Genomic DNA, 6,563 nt, shown 5'->3' with positions numbered 1-6,563 from the left:
GCAGTGTCTCCCTAGGATATTGAGATTGTAACTCATCTAAGTACTGATAAAACTAGCTGTTGCCTTAGGACTGCAAACCTACCCACAGCACACGTGTAAGGAAGAAACCCGGGTCAAGAGGATGACAATGAAGGTTTAATTTGTTTGTTGTGTGTGTGTGTGTGTGTGTGTGTGTGTGTGTGTGTGTGTGTGTGTTTTGACCTCTTTGCTATGTAGTGCTGGCTGGCCTTGAACTCAGCAATTCGATTATCCTGTCAGCCTTCTGAGTGCAGATTTAATAGTCAGGAGCTACCTAGCTGGGCTTTGAAAACAAAAATTTCAGATGCTGCAGCCAGTGTCCAGAATGGTACACTGTCCCTTATCCAGGGTGTGTGTGTAAGCAAGGCCTTCTTCCTCACGTACCTTCAGAAACTCCCAAGCCTTATGAGTCAAACTTGCGACTGAAAAAGATCCAAGTGTCCCCCTACCCCCCCAAGTGGTGTTGATGGACATTGATACTGGGCAGGAGGATCACATGCAAGGGCTGTTGAAGTCATCCCCATGGGGAGAAGAGGGTTCCAGGTGGAGTCCTGAGTAGAAACTCCTCTCTCCCGCTTTACAGACCTCTCACCCCCACAGCTGGTTTCTGTGCAGCCAGTACAACTTAGTATAAAGTTCTCTTTGTTCCACAGGTAGCCAGGGCTCAGGTAACCAAGTGGATGGCAGACCTCTTCAGCCACTCAGGAGAGGTATCAGGAAAACAGCCTTGACCTTGGGGAACCTCTGAGAGCCCAGGTCCATCAGCAAGATCAATTAGTTTATTAGGTTCCTGTGACTGCTGTAACAAATTATGCAAACTAATCGGCCTGGGACAATAGGAATGTGTTCTTTTAACAGTGCTGGTGGCCTGGCAGTGTCAACAGCAGCCAGAGACCCAGTCTGTCTTTTTGCCTTGCTTCCAAGAACCTTGCTTGTCCTCAGGCACTAGGAAAGGACTTTCTTTGCCTCAGCTTCTAAGGACATCCATCCTTGCCTTTCTTGAATCCAAGTTGACTTCATAATGAGATCCTTGAATCATATTTGCAAGGATATTTTCATCAGCTAGATATGGTGGTGCAAGCCTTTAATCCCACCCAGCACTTGGGAGGCAGAGGCAAGTGGATCTCTGAGTTGGAGGCCAGCCTAGTCTACAGAGTGAGTTCCAGGCTAGCCAGAACTATATAAGAAGACATTTCAAAAAAAAAAAAAAAAAAAAACAGACAAAAGACACTTTTATCACACGAGGTCATACTCCTAAGTTCCAGTACCATCCAGTTCATACAGACTAAGCCTTCTCCGTAGTCCAGGCTACCTTTGAACTTGGGGTCTGACTGCTTCTGCTACCCAAGTAGCTGGATTGCGGGACTGTGCTAGCAAGTCTGGTTTAGGCCATGTCTGTTCCACCTCCCTACCCGTCTTCCCAGAAGACTTTTCTAGGCCCTGTCCTTCACTGACTTGCGGCCTGGGTGACCGTCTGAGAGCTGGTAGAGGAAGAAAGTAGTCTGTCTTCCCTATGACTGTCTCTGCTCCCTTGTGTTCCTCGGCTTGCTGCCTTCCACTCTCCTGTGGTCCAGCTGGCTTCTCTTTGCTCAGAAGCAGAAAGTATCAGGAGGGACAGTGAATGTATCTTTTAAAGACAACTCTTGTGGGAGCCCTAACTACTGCTGTGGGTTGAAAGCTGATCAAAACTGATAATACAGTTAATTGTTATCCAGTCTGTGGTTGTGACCTACCAGGTGTACAAGTGAAACTGCCTTTATGCTGGTGACAGAATACCTTTGAGACTTCATGGCGGGGTGGGAGCCTAGCTATCGTGAAAGCTTTCCACAGTAGGGATCCAAGCCCTGAGAAAGTGGCTTCCCCACAAAATCGAGTATATGCACATGCACATGCATATGAGAAAGAGGTTGTGTCCAGAGAATGGACAGGTCTTAGGGACCTCCCCAGGGGGTGTAAGGGAGGCTCAGCAGGAGAAAGGAGCTGCCATACAGTCCACCACCCCCGGCTGATCGATGGGTACTCAGAGGCCTGCCGACCTGCCGACCTGCTGAGAGAGAGCAGCAGACTTAGAAATCAGGGTCTTTGCTTCAGGCCCCTTCTGTTGCCTGTATATATGCACAGTCGAGCTTTTTTAGTGTTCTGGGCTTGTTTCCTATTTGTAGTAAATGATTAGTGAGCTGCTGAGAATGACAGGGTCTGCAGTCTTTACCTAGCAGTCAGTGAAGGTTCAGGAGCTCGGGAACTGGCTCCTCTGTGTATAAAGCCAGGTTCCTCTAAAGGCAATGGGGGATGTAGCCTGAAGTCCCCTTTTGGGAGAGCAAATTAACCCACTTAAGCCGTATTCATGTAATCTGAATCCTGGTTTGTACTGTCCTGCAGGGCCTACTGGCCCTTGACGTACTCAGTCCTGACAAAGAATGTCCTTTAGTTACTTTAGATGGGGCTGGGGGGTGGGACACACCTCCATTTCCTCCAGCAGTTGGAGCGTTGGGGAAAATTCCTCATATCCTTCCTGGAGATGGGGGGGGGGGGTGGAGATTCTGGAGGACCTGTTAAAGTCTCACTGAGATGATAACTTCTCAGAGGGGTCCTACCTCTCCTTATCAATGATACTTCCTTCCAGTCCATAGGTCCAAACTTTAACCCTTTATTTCCTAGGACTCAACTGAGGTCAGGTAGACAAGGAGATAACCTAATGAAAATGTAGGGCCACCCACGTAGCCACAAGGAAAGCCAAGGGCTTCCTTGTAAGCAGGCTTTCCAGCCTGGCCTGGAGTCCCCCAAGGAGCAGTGCCCAATCCTTGAGGCTTCTGGAATGTGGGGGTTCTTCCCCACCCGGATCTGGACGGTGCTTGTGTTAGAAAGGGATAGTGGAGGAATTGCTCCTCAGCCGCTTGAGGGCCAGTCCACCCACAGTTGCTCACTGTGGTGTGTCCACGTCTGCAACACATACTTCCTGTGGTTGGTGAGTCCGTGGCAGTGTGGGAGCTTCCTGCTATGCTTCTAGCTGGAGGATAGGGAGCACCCCACATTTTGGGGCCACAGAGGAATTGGGAACCTTTTGGCCGCTACTCCCTGAGAATGCTTACTGCTTTTTTTCTGTTTCTTTCTTTCTTCCTTTCTTTCTTTCTTTCTTTCTTTCTTTCTTTCTTTCTTTCTTTCCTTTTCTTTTTTTTTTTTTTTTTTTTTTTGGTTTTCGAGACAAGAGTTTCTCTGTGTAACAGTGCTGGCTGTCCTGGAACTCACTCTGTAGACCAGGCTGGCCTCGAACTCACAGACATCTGCCTGCCTCTGCCTCCTGAGTGCTGGGATCACAGGCATGCGCCAACCACCGCCCGGCTGAGATTGCTAACCCTTACTACCACACACAGCTAAAGCTATCTGTAGCAATGGTAGCCAGCTGGCAAAGCCTTCCATAGGTTAACCAACTCTCTTAATCTTGGATGCAGAACTCAGTCCTCAAATTCAAAATATCTAGGGTCAACCATGGTGAGCTGGCCTCCAACACCCAAAGCCAGAGGACTTTATCTGCTCCTGGGGAAGACACTCCAGGCTTGGGGCAGCAGAGGGTGGATGGAGTTGGTGGCCCCTAGACCCTGCAGTCTCAGACACCTAACCAAACCTGCGTGACCAGATTCCTGGAGGCCCCTGGAAGGCTTCAGGAGCCTCTAGGTGGGCTGGGCTCTATTGGTTCTACTTTGCAGCCTTTCCCTCATAACCTGCTGTGAAATCCATGCCGCAGGAGGCGGATGAGCTGGACAGATCTGACCTCACTGCAGAGTGCTGGAAACTGGCCACAGAGCTGAAGAATCTCCTAGTTCTGACTTGGAAACTGCAGAAAAGCCATCCGCATTGGCCATCAAATGGCTGGTGTGTAAAAATGTACTTGCCAACAAGCCTGACCATCTAATTCCTGGGCCCCGCGCAGAAGAAGGAGAGCAGCAGAAACTACGGGGAACTGTCCTCCGACCTCACACATGCAGTGACAGCTGGGTGCCCACAGACACACACAGCACACACAAATAAGTAACATTCAGCAAGATTGTCTCACCTTGAAGGCTGGAAAGAGTTCTGAGTGTACACCGCTCTTCCTGAGAAACAGAGTTCTGCTCCCAGCACACTTGTTGATTGGCTCACAACCACCTGTAACTCCAGTTCCGGGATCGGATGCCTCTGTCTTCTGCAAGCACCTGCACTCACACGCACATATCCACACATACGTCTCCCCAAAAATTAAGATTTCTTTTCTTTTCTTTTTTTTTGGGGGGGGGGTTGAGACAGGGTTTATCTGTGTAGCCTGGCTATCTTGGAACTCACTCTGTAGGCCAGGCTGGCCTCGAACTCAGGGACTCACCTGCCTCTGCCTCCCAAGTGCTGGGATTAAAGGTGGGCACCATTATGGCATAGCAAGGAAAAAAAAATTTAAATAATGTATTAACTTAAAAAAAGTTTTTTTTTTGTTTTGTTTTTCTTTTATTTATTTCTTTCTTTTTTTTTTAGAGACAGGGTTCTCTGTGTAGCCCTGGTGGCCCCGAACTCACTCTGTAAACCAGGCTGACCTCCAGCTAAGAGATCTGCCTGCTTCTGCCTCTGTGCTGAGATTAAAGGTGTGCACCAGCACATAGGGCAAAAAAGAAACTTCTAATACTCTAGGGTCTGAGGAGGCCATCTCAGCAGGGAGAGGTAGATGGGTGATCTCAGCCCGCTTTTCAGACCAGGTGACTAGCACTGGCCTTCATCTATTTATGTGGTGGGAGAGGTTCCCAAATTTTTTGGGGTCACAGCTCTCTTTGTGATCTGATGATCTCAAACTTCTCTTCCAAAAAGTGCTAAAACCTATACCTAGAAGTGATGAGTGGGCCACACCCCTGGGTTCCAATACACACCTTCATAGACATGGAGCAATGAGATGTCTAAGCTGGCAGACATCACTACCTGAGTTCCATCTCCACGCCCCCGATGACAGAAAGAGAACTGATTTGTGCAAGCAATCTATCACGAATGCGTGAGCACACACACACACACACACACACACACACACACACACACACTGTGACTCATGCATAAATAGTAAATTAAAGAAAAAACAAAACAAAACCTTAGCTGGGTAGTGATGGTGCATGCCTTTAATCCCAGAGTAAGCATTCTCAGGGAACAGGGGCTGCACAGTAAAACTCTGTCTTTTTAAAAGAGAAAAGAAAAGCCGGGCATGGTGGTGCACGTGCCTTTAGTCCCAGCACTCAGGAGGCAGAGGCAGGTGGATCTCTGTGAGTTTGAGACCAGTCTGGTCTACAGAATGAGTTTTAGGACAGCCAGGGCTACACAGAGAAAACCTGTCTTGAAATTAAAAAACAAAACAAAACAAAACAAAAAACAAAAAACAAAAAACCATAAAAACTACACATACACACAAAAACCAAAACAAAAAACTTTGTAAAGGCCTAAAAACATAGTAGGGCAACACCTAATCCGTGTGTGTGTGTGTGTGTGTGTGTGTGTGTGTGTGTGTGTGTCTCCCAGCCTGCCCAGATCAAGGTTTACTCTGTGATAAGAGGTTGTCCTAACCTACATAGGCCTTGAGAAGCCCCTCACTTCTGCTCCTCTTTGTCCTTTTTCAGGGCTAGGAATGGAACCCAGGGCCTGACGTGTATGCGGGGCAAGTTCCCTACCCCGAGCCACACCTCTGACATCTCCCTTTTTATTAGTATATAGTATTTTTTTTTCTTTTTTTTTTTCTTTTTTGTTTTTTGAGACAGGGTTTCTCTGTGTAGCTTTGTGCCTTTTCCTGGAACTCACTTGGTAGATCAGGCTGGCCTCAAACTCAGAGAGATCCGCCTGGCTCTGCCTCCCGAGTGCTGGGATTAAAGGCGTGCGCCACCACCGCCCGGCTTCATTTTTCTTTATTAAGACATTTTCTACCCACTCCACATACTATCCACAGATTCCCCCCTCCTACCTCCTCCCACCTCCCTAGTGTATAGTATTTACTCTCCAATATTACAGGTGTCGCGATGACATTCACAATGTATATCACAGACTTTGCTAACACATACTCCTTTTTCCTTTCTTAAAAGATTTATGTGGGCCAGGCAGTGGTGGCACAGTCCTTTAATCCCAGCACTCGGGAGGCAGAGCCAGGCGGATTTCTGTGAGTTCAAGGCCAGCCTGGTCTACAGAGTAAGATCCAGGACAGGCACCAAAACTACACAGAGAAACCCTGTCTCAAAAAAGGCTCCCCTCTCCCCCGCCCCCCCCGCCTCCCCCCCCAAAAAAAAGATTTATGTGGGTGTACCTGAGTGTATAGATGTGTATTTTCTTTTCTCTCTCTCTCTTTTTTCTTTTTTGAGACAGGGTCTGGGATTAAAGATATTTGTCACCACACCAGGCCAGGCCTCCTTTTTTCTTTTCTTTGTTTGTTTTGTTGTTTTTTTTTGAGACTGAATTTCTCTGTGTCCTGGAACTCGCTCTGTAGACCAGGCTGGCCTCAAACACACAGAGATCCACTTGCCTCTGCCTCCCACGTGCTGGGATTAAAGGTGTGAGCC

The sequence above is a fragment of the Peromyscus eremicus genome, chromosome 8a, assembly GCF_949786415.1.
Source record: "Peromyscus eremicus chromosome 8a, PerEre_H2_v1, whole genome shotgun sequence".
Lineage (NCBI taxonomy): Eukaryota > Metazoa > Chordata > Mammalia > Rodentia > Cricetidae > Peromyscus > Peromyscus eremicus.
The sequence above is the reverse complement of the archived record's forward strand: the minus strand, read 5'-3'. Positions refer to the sequence as shown.